Below are 18339 nucleotides of genomic sequence, written 5' to 3' on the forward strand. Positions count from 1 at the left end.
TTCACCTGCTGCTTAATGCTCACATCACAGCTGCGTGTGGTACTACACCTCTGTGTACTGCTATTTGGCAGCAGAAAAGATGAGCCCAAGTGCAGACACAGTGAAAGGAATGAAGTTAAAGTTATTTATTGGTGGGTACAGGGAATAGAAAAGATGGGTTGGTGGATGTTAGGAGGCAGCTTGAGCCAGGGGCTGCGGTTGAAGCTGGGGAAGGAGCAGTGGGGACGCTGAGGGAGCAGGTCTAGAGTGAGATCCAGGGGCCGGAGTCAGAGCAGGCCGGACTGCAGGGAGGCAGAGTGCAGGATGAGAGCAGGTGAAACAAACAAGAACTGAATGCTTAAGAGCAAAACTGCTCCTAAATTTGGCTCGAAGCGACACCGACGGTGGTGGAGTATATGATCTGGCAGAGTGGAAGCGGCAGGGCTGAGTATTTGTAGAGGTCTTGATTGCAGAATGGGATGCAGCTGGTGGGGCTCTGCTCCGACTCTGGCGCACCTGCACACAATCCAATCACACACACACACACACACACACACACACACACACACAACACACACACACACACACAGGGAGGGAGATGGAGAGTGGAGAGAGCTGCTCAGGTTATGGAGGCACTGAGGTTGAGGGCATGGCAGATGATTGCTTGTTGATATTATTTGATGTTGAGGAACGCTGAGGACACAAGTAAAAGAAAACTTCCTTCTCTCATATCCTTTCTCTTTCTACCTCCTTCATTCCTCTTCATCTCTTTGCCTGTTACCCTCTCACTTTTACTTCCCCCTCATGCCATTGTGGGGTCTCTGTTTTAGCCTGACTGCTCTCATCTCCTCAGATTTTACTCCCGCTCTCTCTCTCGCTGCCCATTCTTTTTCTCTCTCTGTTCGACTCCTTCCCCGTATGCTTCACTTTTTCTCCCTCACTTTATCTTTGTGACTCAGTCTTTCCCTCTGTCTCTCTTTCCATTTCTGACTCACTCGCACTCTATTTTAATCTCCGTCTGTGTCTACATTCCCACTCTCTCTTTTTCTGTCTGTGTCCAGATCTTTCTATTTGTCTGAGTCCTTCATTCCCTGTTTTACCTCTGTCCTCCTCTCTGTCTGACTCCACTCCTTTTTTGTTGCTTTTCCTTCAGTGTCTCCCTCTTAGTTTTTTTTTTTTGTTTTGTTTAGTACATCTCACTTTCTTTTTGGCCTTTTCCCCTCTTCAAACATCCCCCCTTTCAATATACATCTCTCCTCCCCACTCTCTGTATTCTGTGCTCACACCAAATATGGGCGCAAATCCTCTCCAGCCTTTTCTGTCTATCATCCTTCTCCCTCTGTGTACAACCTGATTGACTCAGCCCCCGTCCCCCACCTCCACACACACACACACACACACACACACACGCACACACACACACACACACACACTCCTCCGAAAAGCACTCACTCCACGCATATGTATCTGAATTAGCCTTGGTTGCTCGCGGCGACTTCCATCTTAATAAGTGCGTTGTTTATGGGCCTATAAGCAAAATGTTGCCTGCACAGTTCATTACTGCTGAGTGGGGAGGGAAACTCCCAGGAGGCAGCGCACACACACATACACACACACACGCACACCCACACACACGCGCATGCACACCCACATACACACACATCCATTCCAGACTCTCCTGCCTTCCACACACTGGTTTCTCTCCTGTATCCTTCTTCTATGTATTTATCCTCTGTTCACTCTTTTCTTCAACATCCCACAACAAGGCAATTCAATATTTTGCTACCATTTTTAATGAGACACCTTTTATGAATGGTTTCAGGGTGGTTATACTTGTCTGTATTAATGGTGAATGCATCATTTAATATTTAATAATGTTTTATTTCATAATGGCGTATAACTTTATTCATATGTTATAAGCCATTAATAATAACGACATCTGGGTTGCCTGGTTGCTTCGTTGGAGGAAAACTCCTCCAGTGGACAGCTACACCACTCAACACCTGGAGAAAGTGCTGCAGAACATCTGGATAGAACTTAATGTTAACTTAGTGTTCTGAAGATTTACAACTACAGACTGATTGTTTATTAATAATAATTAACATTTGTAACTGCTAACAACTTATTGTGCTAATTTAAATTAAGTTAGACATCTCTCTAAAACTGTTTCAACAAGAACAGGACACCATAACCTCCATGAAAGTAGGATTTACTGCAGGCTGACAACAGAGTATAAACGCCTTAGAACTTGATACCGATATTTTTAAGGGGAATCTCTACTGTCAGCTCATCCTGGAAGATATCAGTTATTTTATTTTTTATAACCTTTCTTGGCTATAAAGAGTTTTTTTTCCCCCCTCAGTCTGTTCCTCTTGGCAGTGCAGCCAAAGTACAGCAGTCAGCATGAATCAAGGAGTACGACTCCTACAACAGCAACATGTATGCATCTTTTGGTTTGTGGGATTACACCTGCTATCTCAATGTTTTTAAAAATATATATTTTCAAGGATATAAGTAACTGCGTTGTTTGAACAATCATATGCACTAGGCATAGTTTGATTTTTTTGGGGGGGCAGTGTTAAGTTTAAGCTATTGATTGTTGGACAAAAGCCATTTTTAGTTTAAAGGCCCTACATGCAGAAACAAAACGGCATCCACGTTTGTGACCAAGTATGGGTGTAGGAAACATGTTCGGGCTTTAGTGCGATTGGATGATCAGATTTAGAGCCACATGCTAACTAGAGGTAAACAAAGAGTCAACGCAGCGAAGTTTTAAGTTCAAAATACAAACAGTCAGTGAATTAATGATAAGGAAACTGGAAGATTATAATGTTTTGTACAGAGCTAGTGTTGTGCTGCATCAATTTGACCAAGAGGCTCCTTTAAGTATCAATAAATAGACAGAACTGCAAGAACTGAGGAGATTTATGAGCCTCCAGATCACATTTGGAAAACAGGTAGAGGACGGTGCTCTCCAAGTACAAAGTGAACTAAAATTAGGTTGACAGGAAAATCACTTCTGACGTTGGTTATCCCTAACAAGGAGGGGGAGGGAGACAGTGAATAACTTTATTTATAGGAAATAAAGTCTTTCTTTAGGGAAACAACAGCACCACAGCTGTGACAGCAAAATGATCAGTCTCCAACATCTTTTGTTTAAATGATAAAACCAGGAGATTGTGTTTACATGGTCAACAGAATGCCTCATGACAAGAAGTGACAGTGATGTATTGTTTATCAACGCTATAAATAGAGTCTCTCCTGTTATGAAAACAAATGGAGAACTTAGTCTCTACTCCACCAATCATTTGCACAGGTTTCATGTATTTACAGACGTCTCATCCACCTCGTATCTTCGCTGTCATATCTTCCGCACTGCTTCGTCCACAGACCGGGGGGAGCTGGGAGGCGCTGACTGCAGGAGCGACAGTATGTGACACTGGAACACACAGTGAGAGCGGGGCTGGGAAACAGATGGCTGTGAAGCGCAGCAAGAGAAGAGTTAATGCTCAAACTGTGTGTGACAGAAGCGTTTCTCCGCGTCGCTTAAGTGCGGGATCAGACATGCAGAGACAAATTATACAAATTAACACGTACAAAAAAAAACCACACACACACACACACACACAAACAAACAAGCGCGCACGCACTCATACAGACTCACATAGATACAGTGTGACAGCTGCGACATCACACTGGTTATTGCCGTGTTTAGTCCCTCTGGAGCAGCGCTGATGGAGCTGTGTTGTCAGGAGACGTGGGTCAAATGAGTCAAAGAGCTACAATTCATGAAACACAAAGAGGAGATTATCTGGCCCCGGTTTGTGCCTTTTGCATTCATGCTTTTCTAAAAGTGGTGATTGCATTCACGTCACAGATACAAGCCACGGTTTGTTAAAATCAAAGTGAAGTCAAAGTTAAAGAAACCCAGCAGGTTGTTTGCTGTGAAGCTATTTACAACATCCTTAAAAAAAAAAAAAAAGCCTCTTTCATTCTACACCTAAAAAAATCCTGCAGGGGAGTAACATCAGTTTTCATTTGCAAAATGTAATTCTCTTGCAACATGTACATTTCACCACAGTGAAAGTGGCTCCCTGACACTGATGAGAGTTACTCATTTACTCCAAAGGTATCAATATTTGGTATCGAATGATGAGGCATTTTTCAATCAATCCTTAATAGTATCAAACCAATTCGTTCAGTCTATATAGGTATCAAAGTTTGATACCCAGCCCTACCAAAGCTACAAGTATTTTCTGTTAATTTCCATTTTCATGAACTGTGGTATGTTTATATTTTATTTTACAAGACAAGCTAGGAGAAACTGTATGTCACTTCTTTTTCTAGCTAAACTAAAACATTGTGAAATGGGTTAAGAATTCCCTTTATTGTTTATTGGATGACTAGATGAAATATTTACAATATCTACAACCTGAAAAACATTTTAGCAAGAACCGTTATCATATTTACATAGTCATTAGAAACTGGGCATTAACATTAACATTTAACTAGAGATGTTTTTTTTAGCCACCTCATGAATGTAGATCTGATATTTACTTTATTTTTTAGCTCTGGTTTGGTCTCCACCGACTCCTTTAGCGGCTTCAGGCTTCACTTTCTTCCCCGGCTAGCTGCTAACTATGGCTGTGTGCTGTTTGGTGTGAGGACAGGTGCTGTTCAGTAGATTTATCTTAACTTTCAGCTGGATGAACATCTGCTGTTGCTGAAAGCAGAAATAACTTGACTAGGTGACAGATCATTCGTAAATTTTGGTAAGACTGTTGACCCATATGCCCTCTAAAACAAAAACTGTTAAAAGTCCGTAGAGTCGGGTGGGACTACGAGGAACATGGATTCAGAAAATTGATCATTGGAGTTAAAAGGGCTTAAATCACTTTTTCAAACTTACATTTACAGTATATTTGAGTGTGGCTCTTGCAGGCAAGGACTGTAACTCAAAAAGCTCAAAAATGACATCAAAGACACAAACTGGGGCCGTCCTAATCCATTGTCACCAATGTTTTCAACCCCATTTTCTACATCTATTTCCAATCTCTCCAGAAACACACAGGCAGACACACAGCGGCACTAACAGTGTTAGAAGGATACTGAGGAATCTGTGTCTTTGTCTAAACTCCCCAGGGACAAAAATAATTACTTTTCCATGAAATCCACACAATGTGAATTTTGTTTTCCTCTATAATTTTTGTAGATAATTGAATTAAATACCCCAGAGGCATTATATTGCCACAAACACACACACAGGGAGAAATCCAAAAAATTTGTCTCAGTGTTGACTTATTATATCTCTGCCATTAGTCGACTTATCTGAATGCGCTCCGTGTCTGTCTGGATAATGCTGGATTGACTGACACCGCCAAAAAAAAAAAAAAAACCCAAACAAAAATAATTGCCTTAAAAATAACACGAGCAATCGCGGCTGATATGCACAGCCACACACACACACACACACACACACACACACACACACACAGATGCACATGCATACAGACATGCAGACACATTCAAACAGATATACTTTTTATAGGCGAGGGACTACAAAGCGCCTGGCAGTTCTGTATTTGCTTGTTGAGCTTTCATGAAGTGTGATGGAGGTGTGAGGGTTTCGTTTGATCACTGTCTTATCTACATCCCAATTACTCCAGCCTGTTAGCTGCCAACAGGAGTGAACGGCTAAGCTAAGACAGCCTTGAAGTCCATCTACCCTCCCCCACTTTCCCACTTCAAATTAGGGTTTCTTTATATTTTTTTTTTTCTTTTTTTAAATGGGAGTTTTTAGCCCAACATATATTTGGCTTTGGGCTGGTGAAAGCAGAGAGGGGAATCGCCTTTTTACTGAGCTTAAGATGAAAGGGATGTGCTATCTCCTGTGATCTGAGCTTGTGTCAGGTTTAAATTCACTTCAGTCAGCAGCTTTAACAAATGTAAACAAATGGAAGAGATTGTGTTTTGGTGTCACCAGTGCTGAGATAATAACTTAGAGAAAGTACAAGCAAGAGGATGTCGTACAGTGTGAAGAGACGGCAAAGGGTGTTAATTTACAGCAGATACAGATGATGGCGGGTGAAAATCACAATTTATGTTTTAAATTGAATTTAAGGTTTATGATGATTTATAGGTAGGAAAGTAATTTAACTCATGAACTCACCTTTAGGAGCGTGATGGTGTTCAGTACTGAATATTTAAGCTGAATTGTGTGAAGGGAAGCTTTAATGTGACTGATCAAATCTACAGCTTTTTCCTTTACAGTTCCTCTCACTGGGTGTAAAATATAAATTTGCTTTGTAAGGTTTGCTGTGATTTACCATATGTTACATTCAAATTAAAAGCTTATTGAAAGACAGTGGAATCCACCCAGAGTATGATTCCTCTGTGCAGACAGTTGGTTGCCGAGCTTTTAACTTTAAAAACAACCTTTTCTGAGGCCTAGTTTTGTACTTTCTGCACTGAACTAAACATTGGAATTTCTAAGATATTGAAATAATTTTACAGTTGAGTAAATTTAGTTTAATTAGAATCCCAGATTAAACTGAAGAAAAAAAGGCATCAGGCCATAACTGAAATTGAATGTTACTGAAGTTAAGCAAACTCCACAGTCAGACACTGCACAGCATTGATTTGATCTGAGTTAAAGGTCCCATCTTTTACACTTTGGTAAACCTCTGGGTGTTTTATTTTGAAGTTTCGATACCCATTAGAAGATATATTTGTGGTTTTAAGCACCAAAAACCATCTCAATGTAGTTTTACATCTCCTCTCTCAGGATTCTCTCTGGAGCTCTAGTAACAACAGGTTGGTGAACCAATCAGAAGAGAGGAGGCTCTGAGTTTCTCTTCTGATTGGCTGACTGTTTTCTGAGCGATTTAATAAAAATATAGTAGATTTCGGGCAAACATTCACAGAAACCAAATCCTACAAGGTCAGATAGTGGGTCTGGACTTGGAGCATGGCTGAGAGCAGTGACTGCTTCCTTGTGACATCACAAAGTTACAGAAGTCCTGGCAGCTCGTTTTAAGGCTCAGTTTCTGAATACAGGCTGTGTGTGTTTCTCTGTGGACTGAGCACTTTGATCTTTTGTTTGTTTATAGCTAGTTTAATGGAAAGTGAGATTAGTTCCATCACTAAAAACGATAACAGATAAAATAGCATGACTTAACATTTTTGTTAGCGTTTTATATATTATATTATATTATATAGCAAATAAGTCTTATTTCCATCGTGTCTAAAACAATTATTCAGTGAGGAGATCAGACAGGTTTTAAACCAAACCCCTGAGACACAGATTTATTTGGAAATCAAGGTGAAGATTAACATTATTATCCAAACTAGCTGGCTCAGAAATCAGACAGAACTGTAGGTTGTACGATTTTAATGCCACCTACAGGGTTTGTTGTTAGAGCTACTTTTTTTTAATTTCTTGCTGAGTTATTGCATTTTCCAATTTTTGTTTTTATGTTCTTAACTTTTTTGTTTACTGTAACATGAACATGTTTGTAGTGACTGCCTGGTCATATTGCCCAGAACATGATATACATCAAGGAGGGAAAACAAGCATCAGGCCTTCAGATAAAAAAAATAAAATATAGCCCTGTATGGTCCTGGTGGAGTGGTGTAATAACTGCACTCAGTCATTTTGCATTATATAACAACACAGGGTACCATGATATTCTACAAGGCTCAGCTGTAGGGAGGTCAGGTGTGCACTGCTATTGACCTCATTCACTATTCTAATACACACACACACACACACACACACACACACACACACACACACACACACACATATAAGGCTGTGTCTGATCAGTCTGAAGTCTCCAGCCTAAGGCCATGAGAGTGTGAAGAGACAAGTGTTAGGATGTGAAGTGACATGAGGTTGTGCAAAGAGAGGAACAATCATCTGTCTCTGAGGGTCTGTAGTTACAAGTTAATAATACTGGATCTGTGTACAGCTGTGTACATATCCCATGATGCACTGCTGCAACACATGGCTAAACACTAACTGACCCCCATTCTTCTTCTACCCCCTGCCATCACCTTGTGCATGGCTCCGCCTGACTGCACACTGCAAAATAATAAATAAATCATATATATAGTTATACGCACGCACGCGAGCACACATGCACGCACGCACGCACGCACGCACACATTTTGTATCCAAAACAATTACATCCAAAGACTAAGCTGGTACTGTAAATGCTAATTTTACAGGAACCAGCTTACTGCAGGGCATGTAAACATGTTGTCTCATTTCTGCCATTTCTAACTCCCATAAACTTGATTCCTCCTCTGCATGTAAACAAAGTCAATGAACACTTATGAACAGTATATGGAACAAATACCAAAGACCTTACTTTATCAAGACACATTAGCTCATAGACAAATGGACTTGTTGGTTGGTTTTGGCCTCATATTTTCATCCGGCTAGACTATGTTGTGTTATTATGAAGTGTGGGTCGGTCCATAGTAAAGTCAATAGAATTTCCCACCCATGTTTATAAAGAATTCCTCTACATGAATGAGTTCTTTGTAATTTTTCTTTTTGAATGTAGATTTTATGGTTATACATAATGTGATGTACAGTTCAAGAGGGCTGCCGGCGTTTCGCCTGATGTTACGAGCCGTGGTCGTGAGGTGGTAGTGTTGTGTAATATAGGTTAGCTGTTTTTCCACCAAAACTTCGCCAAGTGCATCTTGGTCCATCTTTCTGGTTACATTTAGACCGAGCTGACGGGGGTGTCAGACTGTTGTGTAAAGTAGTAGCTGTTGGTGCTGCTGCCCTTCAACCGTGTCACAGACAGGAGACCGCAATGTCCTAAAGTGTATAGCAAAAAAAAAAAAAAAAAAAACTGCTTTGAAATCCAGATCGCACTGTCGTATTTTTCTCCGTAGTATTTTCGCTGCTGCGTTTTTTAAAGTATTGTTCCCATATCTGTTTTTTGTTGCCAAATACCCACATTGGGTCAGACCGAGGGGATTATGGCAATTAAGAAATAGGTTATGTCCACTGTTAAAATATTCCTTGCAAATCTGTCTCCTGAAGGACAATAAAGCGCTGCAAGAACCTCAGTAATTGTGTCCTGTGTGGCATCTAACTTCCCAGGCTACAGAGGGAAACACTTCTTAATTTTTTTATACATAATAAATAAATTAATTTATTAACAGCAGTGCAGTCACCAGTGAGGTGGTTGGGCTGGATGGTGGGCGTTCAAAGCTGACGACTATCACACCAGAGGCCACAGTTTGCATCCACAGTCCTGTTTGCGGTGAGGTTTAGGTGACAATGGACAACAAATACATTGTCTATGAACATTTGACTGATATGTTCAGTAGTAGTCTTGCATAGCCAGACATACTGTGTCAGCGTTGGAGAGAGGTCTGGCTGCACCATCATTCTGCTACAGCGGAAAAAACACTGTGGCTTGTTTGCATTTCTTTAAACCAATCACAATCATCTTGGGGCGGCGTTGATAGGGTTGCAACCTTTGGGGTCGTGGATGCACGCGGCGGTTGCTAGGTAATAAGGTAAACTTTTGCATTTCTACTCCCAGTCGGGTAAAAGTATAGGCATGGCCATTAGCCAATCTTCACTTTACAGAAACAGGATTGGACATAACCAGGAAGAAAACCAATTAGCAGTAAAAGGAAACAAATGAGGTTTTATTTGAAACTATAAAATTCTAAATCAGAGGTGCATCTTCATGTCCCGGGAAAAAATGTCTATCTCAAAAAAGAGAACAATCCTGGGAAAACCATAATGAGTGGCAACCCTTGGGGCTGAGCCGGGGGGATGCAGCGCCCCTGTGAAAATGCGTCGGTGGGGAACTAACTTTGGAGGAACATTTTGGAGGAACACAAAAACAGCAAATATGTATGTCGACTGTGTGATCGCACGATCCAAATCTTCATCAAAAGGTGCCAGTTTCAGCACGTAGGTCGCTAGCTCAGAGGTTATTTCCCGCAACAAACGGGAATGGTAACAGGCAGGAAGCGGAAAGGGAGGTGAATACCACACAGCATAAATTAACAACATACTATTTTTATAATAATAGAAAACATAATCCAGTCGCAATTACATTTCCTTTAAAGTGTATTTGCTGTTGAAAATTAGCTGTATATAAATGTAATTTATACAATATTGGGTTGATGATTGTTGTCACAGCTTTGTAGGTTCTAATAATCTTCACATCTGTTCCAAGCTTAGTGCTATAGATCAGCTGCAAATGAACTAAACCAGACCAGGTTGAAGTTAAACACATGGGCCCACTGTACAAATCATAATCACACTTCTAATCATGTCTATTGATCATCCTCCCACGTGTATTTCAGAGTGTCTAATTCCGAGATAATGAAAATAGTGGTGGTACGCCTCCTTTTCTCTGTATTTCTCCTTCAGGAGCGAATGTTTGAGGCGTCTCATCTGTCTGTATTGATGTGTGTCAGCCTCAACTGTTCACACAAACAGACAGAAGAGGAGCTTTTTGAGAAACATTCTTGATTTGATTTTCTCTCTACACCATCCTGTACCGACGCAAAGAACAAGAAACCAATCTCTCATGTCATGATGAAATGAGCTCGTAAACAAAGGCTGCTGTTTAGCTGCAGCCATTGTTGTCACAAAAAAAAAAACCTCAACTGCTTGAAACAGACAGGGTGTTTCTGGGCTTACGCTGTCATCACAAGAGCGACTGTGTGAAGATTCTAAAGTCTCATTACGTCGTGTAAAAGCATCGTAATTGTTTCGTGGCTGGAAACAGCCGGGCGATCTCTCCGAGGCAGGATTTCTTGGCTGCTGTGTCTGCAGAAATATCACGGTCTTAAGTCTTAGTTTCATCATAGCTCATTATGTTGTGCAGAATCAATAAAGTCATGCAGTTATGGGGTTTCTGCCTCGAATCGAAGCCTTTTGTTTGGGAAGTTTGCCCTCTTTCAGCAGCCCTGTAACACGCACCTTTTTCCCCTTTGATGCTGTATACTTTCCGTAGTTAAATTTCTCTCAGACCAGATTTGCTGTCTTTTCTTTGTGTTATTCATCACTGCATTGTGTAAAATCCAAGAAGCAATCAACTGATTTTGTTGAGACCTGTGCAGTCTTTGCACAGAGAGAGGAGAGCTAAAGGGAGCGGAATAAATAACAGGAACAGCCTCCAGTTTTTCTATCACACCGTCCTTTTGGAAGAAGAAAAAACAATCGTCCAGTACCGCTGCAGGAAGGCGGGGAGTAAGGGTGTGGCATGGGTGCGCAGTGTAGGAGACGAGAGTTCAGAAAATAAACTTGCAGTTATCGTTTGCCATTTTATTAGATCCAACCTTAACTGTAGTTTATTTGCCATAACTACAATCTGTGCCTAAACCTATGAATACTGTAGTCCCATTGTAGACAGGAAAAATCTGGACGTTAAAATAATGTTGCCATTTGCTGAGTCTCCCAATATTGTCGTCCATCCTAATGAAAAATGTACGAGCTCTCTGCTCGTCTGACTGCTCCAAAACGTTCTCCGAATTGCATGATGGAATACGTCATGACTAACATAGTTAAAGTTAATGTTTGGTTAGGTTTAGGCACCAAAATGTCTCAGTTAGGGTTAAGGAAAAGATTATGATTCAGGTTGAAATTACGACTTGGTTAAGACTGGAGAATGAACCAGGTCATAGTTAAAAGAAACCAATGTTCAAATCAAAGTCTGACATTTTGTTGACCATCAAACCTGTCCTCCCTCTGCAGATTATGACATCATGTTCTTTAAATTTGCTCCGGACAGACTAGTGTCATTATACAGCCGCTAGAGGTTTTGAACTTAAACATAATCATATGTCATTTTTGGCCATTTGCTGAAACAACTGACGCTGTTGTTTGTCTTGGCAGGGAGTTCTCGATTGCTCCTGTTTTCAGTAGCAATGTTACCCATGTTCTAATAAAGTGGAATTCTCCTTTATGCAAACCTTTTGCTTCCTCTCTTTTTCTCTACCTGTTGTTACAAGTGCAACACATCTGCTGATCTCAAGTCATTTTAATGACTAATTTCATTAGGCGTAACAATGAGTTACTGTATGTGCAGAAATGATCAAATTATCTCTGTAAACAGCAGCTAGGCTTTCTCTCTCTCTCTCTCTCTCTCTCTCTCTCTCTTCATAAACTCTCTCTCTCCCCCTTTAGTCCACACCAACATTGTTTATAAACATAGTGTCATTTTATTTATTCTTTTTTTCATAATGAATCATTTACATGCACAAAGATCCAATTATTGAGTCCAACAACTTGAAATAACCATACTACCCCCACCTCTCCTGCACCAGCGCTGCTGTACAACACACACACACACACACACACACACACACACACACCTTTTCTTTGGCTGTATGCTGCGTTGCTCCCAGTGACAGAGGACTTTTTGATGTTGGCAACAGTGCCGGATCAAAGTCAAACACAAAAGCTCAGTGTGGGGGGCAGAGCTGCAGAGGGAGAGACAGCAGAGAGGGCAACCCCCACACACTCAAACCCCCCCCCCCCCCCCCCCCCTCCTCCAACTCCCCCAAGGAGTCACCCAGTAAGACTGACACACACACACACACACACACAAAGTCTCTATGGATATACACCGATGAGATCATTCCTGATGAGATCATCATGGCTCTCTCTTTGTATCTCACTCTCTCATGTCTCTTTATTTCTCTCCCTGTTACTTTGGCAAAAAAAATATACGATATTAACAATATATAAATAAATTTGATAAATGCGTTTAAAAAAAATGTCATTTGTCTCTCCGTTTCTTTTAAACCACGAACAACAAAATTTAACAGTTAAAACAACAGTGATTAAATAAGTAAAGAAACATGATCATAAAAGATAGATAAAATAACATATTCATGTACAATACAAATCCTCACTGTCTCTTTCCCTCCTGCTTCTCTGTGTCACCTCAGTTCAAACAGCTCCATTGACATTTAAAGATTTTTTTCCTCACTTTATCAGAGCAATTCTACTGTACACAACAAACAAATTGAACAAACAACCCAAGACTCAAACTCAACATGACATAAAGTCAATGATAAAAGGCATAGTGTGAATATTTTTTGCAGCCCTTATTTGATGTAAATTTACAACAGTTTGTGTTTTCAGGGTTCATTATTCAGTTGAACAAAAGCTAAAAAAAAAATAAAAAAAACGTAGTTGACTCAGTGAAGGAATGTGTAATGGCATCCTACATAAATGAGACTGTCCTGTCTATGCAGCAGGTTATTATGACCCATAGTTAGGCTACATTGTGTTGCTAGGCGACATCTACTCGTCGTAGTAATTATGACAGGAGCAAAGGGAAAGGTCTGGTGATGAAGTATAAAGATTAGATTAAATTAACTTTATTAATCCCACAACTGGGAAATTCATTCACCACAGCAGAAAAATAAACATCTATAGAATAAACATCTATGGAAATATACATCAAAAATACACCAAATATACAAATAAATACAAAGTCCTCGTCAGGAGGAGGTTGTGGTGGATGGATGGGTCAACAAAACACAGGAAAATGACACAGGAGAGCTGTGTTCGATTCCCCTGTGAAAGTAGCAGTTTAATGTTGTTTCTATTATTCATCAGCGTTTGACAAAGTTAACGACAATGTTATTATTGCAACCATGACAACAAAGATCGTCATCGTAATGTTAAGGAAGTACTTATTTTAACCCAAATCACAATCTTTTCCTAAACCTAACCAAGCCGTGACTGTAACCATGGCAATGACATGACTATATCAAAACAAAACACTCTATGGGTCATATCAGAAGGTTGAAAAAAACAACCTATATGGTTGTTTAGGTTGGAGGACTTGTAAAATGAATGTTTGTTTTTTTTGTAAAGCTTTTCCTTTTTAAAGCTTGATGAAATATTTTTCTTAATATTTCATCAAGAAAGTTAGGAAAACCTGCTGTAAGCTACAGGTGACCTGCCCAGCACCAAACAGCAGGCAAAAGCAACAGGTGTGGACACAAACACCAAATGAATGACGATGTAGCTCTTTGTAAGCTAGATGCGTAAAAAAGGCAACTTTTTCCTAACATGCTAGCTATTAACAAGCTAAGAGCTAGCTAGTATTGTTAGCTAACACTGCGTGTTTTTCCAGGTTGTTACAGGGGTTGTTCTGCTCTGAAGTGACCAAAAATAAAAAGAATAATAAAATCTGCAAATTAGCTTAACTACCTTCTTAGCAAAGGATTTTATTTTGTTTTTTTGTCAGAAGCAAATAGCAATGTTTCGGGGACAGGCTTAGTCACCATAATATTGAGAGACTAGCAAATATGAGTCAATATTGTAGATGATTACTTTATTATTGAGCATTAACTCTGCTGTTGCAGCTTAAAGGAAATATCTCAATTTATTCTTCTCATTTTCAGTTTCTCTCATTATTGTACCCATCTATCTTTTATCTACTTCACCTCTATCCTTTTCTCTCTGACTTTGATTCCTCCCTTCCTCTCTCCTCATCTGTATTTTACTTGTGTTTCTCTCTTATTAAGTTGTCTTTCCCAGTCTGTCTTCTCTCTTTCTTTCTCAGCTATCTTTCTTTTCTTTTTTTTTTTTTTTTTTTTTTCTTTGGCAGGTCTTGCTCCCACTTTGTTTTGCTGTACTGGCATCAGTGCTCATGAGAAACAACATTTCCAAGGCAGTTTACAACATTTTACTTTCTCTATCTGCCATTTCCTTCATCCTAGAAAAACACCCAAGACCACAATGAATGCACTTGACTCCACCAACACAAACATCAGCACACACACACACACACACACACACACAAACACGCACACACAAGCGCGCACGCACACACACACACACACACACACACACACACACACACACACACGCACAGAGTGACTTTCTAGCTCCCGGGGTGACTCGAACGGAGTAACATCCCTCCAAGGCCACGCAACTTTCTTAATTAAAGGCATAAATTTTTTCTCCCGCTTTTTGCCACGACAGAACTACGGGGCGTTAGTTTCGTTTGCCTCAGCTGAGCCTCTATGAAGACAACAGTGATGAAAAAAAAAAAGAAATAAATAAACAGCAAACCCTCAGCGACTCAGCTGTGCTACTGTAGCGAGTCCTCAAGGAACCCCATCCTGAGAGTGCCGTCATTTACATATTGCTTTGATGAAAGAATACATTTATTTGGTTTTTATTTGCATCAGTGGGACAAGAGAATCTTCATTCCTCCTCCTCATTCTTCTACTCCCTACCCAAAAACTGAAAACAGAGGGAGAAGTAGAAAAAAGTGGAGAAAAGACTAAAAAAGACAGAAGTATTTATTTTCAGGTCACATTGAAATGCCAGGATTCATTTACAGGCATGTTTGAAGCTTTGTTTGTGTGCCGAGGCTCTGGATGCTGAAGATGTGTGTTGTGTTGTTGCTCAGTGCAAACGACTGCGATCAGACCGTTCCTATTTTTATCAGAGCTCAGTAGCAATTTTAGCACAACCTCATCTGATTTTGTCACCTTGTCGTTCTTTGTCAGCCTTAGCTAGATTTGCGACAGATTCACAACGTGATCACACAGTGGCTTACCCAGTTGAAGTTGTCAGATGAAGCTGAATATGTATAGTGGCTTCATGTTTGGGGATGGAGCTCTTGAAAGAATCACTGGTTTCAGATACCGTCATGCGACTACACTGTGTGATAAAATGTGATAATCTCAGAAATGATTCCACACACTGTATCTTGAACTGTAGTGCATGTGTGTAAAGAGTTTCAAAATCAAATGAAAATATATAGAAAACAATAAATATTATATTGTATTTTATTGTAAATATTGTTCTTATTGAACTCCGCAACCAGAGTGGCCCAAAAGTGGCCAGAATACGGCATGATTGGTTGCCCGACTTGTGACACCAGAGTGGCCCAGGTGTTGCTTATTTGAGTTGATTCTTAGCACAAAATTAGATCGAGTCTGTACCAAAAAACGTCACCAGATCTGGGCCAGCACCGGATCACGTCCGGTCATTCAGTGCCAAACAAATGCTAAGCGTTAGCTGCATCTAGCCTGAAACAACTGGCTCACTGTCTTAACAACTAGCTAGTCCAATTACTCATCTGGATCCTAGACTATACTTTGATACTTTACAAAGCCAGTAGCAGAACACACCTGAATCCCATGAAACTTTATGTTTGTTTCTACCAACGACAGCACTGACAGGTTCAACACTGAGTTGCTCTTCAGTGATTTCAGTTACATTCTGATCAGCTGCACAGTCTCAATAATATAAATTAAGAAATTAGATCAGCTCATATTAGTTCTCAATGATCCGGGTTCCTCATTTTCTGTCCAAAACATCGTCAGCCGTAATCAAAAGTGTTAAAATCAATATTTTGTAGGTCAGCCTGGATGCCACCATGATGTTAATTAATAGTGCTCACAAAAGAATAAAAGAATCTCTGGTTTTATTCCCTACCCACCCCTCACACATGCACATGCACACTCACATGTACTCAGCCTCCTTTAGAACAGTCTTGTCATTGTCCTTTTGCTTTTCAACTGTGTACACATGAATTGCGGTCGTAAAACTGCGCCTGTATGAGGAGCTTTGCCTTGAGACCAAAACTTCCATTGTTATTTATTTTACACACAAACTCGCTGACCTTCACCGGGAGACAACTTAGTTACTGCCCAACGTGACCTATAGTTTGCTCGATAAAAATTGTTTGAATCACCTTACTGTCTGTGCAGCACAGCCTGGTCCTTTCAATCTAATGAAATGAGCTCACTTGTTTTAAAGCTTACACACACAGGATTTTAGTTAAGTGTGTTATCATTGGGATGCATTTCATAACAATAGGTTCTTAGGTTCTTATTCAGCAACCAAAGCAAACATTAAATTTCATGTAGAAACTTCATTAGATTACCCTTTCAAATGGAAAATTGTGAATCTAGTTCATGTTGTCACAGATATCCAGTGTTGATCTGGAGGAAGCCAGGATTTTGGGGAGTTTGGATCGCCAAGAGGAGCACAAACAAGTCTAAAAACGCACGTCAGGGCTTTTTATTTTACTACACACAGGGTGCAAAGTCAGAGTTGCTTATACAAGGAAAACTCTCAGCCCACAGACAAATCCCTTACGAAGGAAACAGCAGTTTTATATACCTTCTGGTCAAGACTACCTTGATATTAGAAAGGGTGAGACAAAACACATGCCAAGTCACATGGAAGTCAAGGTGTGAAGTTTTTAATTCAGGCTTTAAACACAAAATAACACTTCACAACAATTCAGACTAGATTCTGTCAGTCTTACCAGTGTTGGACAGAAATACACACCCCAAGGAACCAAGAAAAGAACACATTACTTCCCCCCTCCCCTCAAATCTTATTTGGTACAGTCCAGATTGCCCACACCTGGTGGAGCATGGAGCCTTCATGTGTATATGTTCATGAGAGTATCATCTTTTACCCGCTTTTAGTCAAAACAAATAAGACACTGAAGAAAAGAATAGTGCAATGAGAAGAAAGTAAATGTTTTAGTTGATTTTACTGGATCTAAAAACTAACACCAGAACTAAAATTCTTTAACTATTGATTCACCAAGGGTCTTTTTTCTCATGCCTGCTTACGGGCTCAGGGAAGGTAAATTCATAGTCTGTTGTTTAGGACTGATAATGTGCATTTAATCCAAGAAATGAATGTTAAAGAGAACAATTAAAGCATTTATGTATAGTTTCAAATATTGATTATTAAATAAAATGTTACTGATTTGTGATTAAATTTTATTATACAATATTTGCACCAATTAACTATCAAAGTATGGGGAGGGAATGAACTATGTTACTTTTCTTTCATGTTTTTGAATTCACACAACATGACATACAGTATATCTGCAGCTGCAGAGCCTCAAAACTGAACTGAAGTAGTTCACTGAAACAAAAACTTCTCTGTCTGTCATTTCCACTGAAGCGAGCTCTGCTTTTCCTTCTCTCACTGCGTCTTCTGTCTCTCCTCCAGCAGCCAGCGCTCAGTAGTATTTTTGTCTCTGCTCATGCTGAATAAAGGAGTCGTCCCTATTCAGGTTTTGTTAAATGTTCAGTGCCGCGTTACGCACTAACCCACCGCAGAGCTGCCTGCGAGAGCCGATGAAGAGCTGCACTATAAAATTGAGATATCCACCAGTGGATGCAAAGAAACAAGACAAAACAAAGCCTCTGGCACGAAATCAAAGCAGATTAGCGATTGCTACAAGTCAGGACTCATGTCAATAGTTAGCTTTGAAAATGTCTTTTTGTTTTACTGAGGACTAAATAATATTTTGAAATACTAACTTATTCAGGAAGTAAAACATCTATAAATTACAGTTTTGTTTT

This window comes from Seriola aureovittata, chromosome 12 (genome assembly GCF_021018895.1).
Source record: "Seriola aureovittata isolate HTS-2021-v1 ecotype China chromosome 12, ASM2101889v1, whole genome shotgun sequence".
Classification (NCBI taxonomy): Eukaryota; Metazoa; Chordata; class Actinopteri; order Carangiformes; family Carangidae; genus Seriola; species Seriola aureovittata.